Source organism: Acyrthosiphon pisum, chromosome X, assembly GCF_005508785.2.
Source record: "Acyrthosiphon pisum isolate AL4f chromosome X, pea_aphid_22Mar2018_4r6ur, whole genome shotgun sequence".
Taxonomy (NCBI): Eukaryota; Metazoa; Arthropoda; class Insecta; order Hemiptera; family Aphididae; genus Acyrthosiphon; species Acyrthosiphon pisum.
Genome location: NC_042493.1, coordinates 95,475,037 through 95,476,591, shown reverse-complemented (window position 1 = coordinate 95,476,591; position 1,555 = coordinate 95,475,037). Strand labels below are relative to the sequence as shown.

At 30.4% G+C, this 1,555-nt stretch overlaps 1 protein-coding gene across 1 annotated transcript in view; it reads left to right on the top strand.

The window, feature by feature from the left end:
- LOC100569183 overlaps positions 1-1,555 on the top strand; it is a 13,432-nt gene that overhangs the window by 987 nt on the left and 10,890 nt on the right. The window lies entirely within an intron of this gene.

Below are 1,555 nucleotides of genomic sequence, written 5' to 3'. Positions count from 1 at the left end.
TAAGCAAGGTCGTGCAAAGTATCAAAAGGGTATTCAGGGATAAGCCAAGCTTGACCGCACCATTGTTGGACCAATTGTATGGAAGTATTAACCATCAGGGGGTGTCAACCTTGACAACTGTTTACCTGCAAAGATACTTGTACATAGACAATAGAGAACCAATAATAATATTTTGGAACGGATCCACGGACCTAACAATAATTAAAAGATTAAGATTACAGGGGATAATAGCATCCTTAAATATAACCGCATATAGTGATAGGAATAATAATGAATTCAATTTAAAATTAATTAACATAGAAACTAAGGAGGTTTTATACTCAGGTTACATAGGAAAAATTAATAAAAATGGCAGAATGTTAAATTTATTAGAGGCACATGGATTAGTGTGTGACATGGACCACCATATTACACACTGTCACGATCCAATAGCCGATGTAATATTAACAAAATGTATATTTAACTATGTTGTCCTGAAGATAAGACCAATCCATTGAAACGTTGGTTTTGTCAAACAAAATACACGGTATATTCAAAGCCTTATTACCTCAATATTCGTTTGAAACATGCACCATAAGTGCAATTATTACAGCTGCACGTACGGGGGTACGAAAAATTGAGAACAATACAATTAACGAAGATGATTGATGAAAATAAAATTAAAGAAAGATACGTATATAAAGATCTTAAAAAAAAAATTAAAAATCTCAAATATAATATTTATTTAAGTAGAACAAACTCTAAACCGAATTTTTCTTATATAAAAGAGTTAAATGCAAAATTAATTTTATTAAGAGAAAAAAAAATAGATATATGTCGAAAATATAGTGATTTATATGTTACAAATTTTCGTAGACGAGAACACTGTTTTGGTAAAAGGTTAGATTTTATTACAACAGCAGAATCTAAGCGCGAAAGGTTTAGATCAGGTTAAAATTTTTTTTAAATTTATTATGAATAATTAGTAAATATATTATAAGTTTATATATGTATTTAGGTATTCAATGTAAAATTTTTTATAGCTTACAATATAGAATCTTATCTTCTCCGGAGCAACTGCGACTTGTGTCCATCCATGACACCCATATCCACGTCGACATACCTGCGCCTATTCAAACAGTGCTTGTCGCTCTTCCTGGCTCGGTGGAAGTGCAATCTGATTAAACAGGAGAATCCCAAAACATCGAAAACGAGTTTTAGCAGCTGACATCTCACACAATTTTGATATAAATGTTTATATTATATTTGATTTCATAAAATATTATAAGCATTTATATATGAACTAACCTCATAAAAGAAACATTTATATATATATATATATATATATATATATTTATTTATTTTTATATATATATAGGTCAGTCAGAGTGATTAATCACTACGTCAGAAAAATCGTGAGAGCTGTTGAGATCTGTGACAACAAACAAATATATGAATGTTTATGCAAACTTTTGAAACTTCCGATGACTATGGAACTTTTAACAACCACTGGAATTGGTCGAGTAGTCAACAAATTAAGAAGCAGAGGCGGAGTCGTAGAGAAATTAGCGAAAGA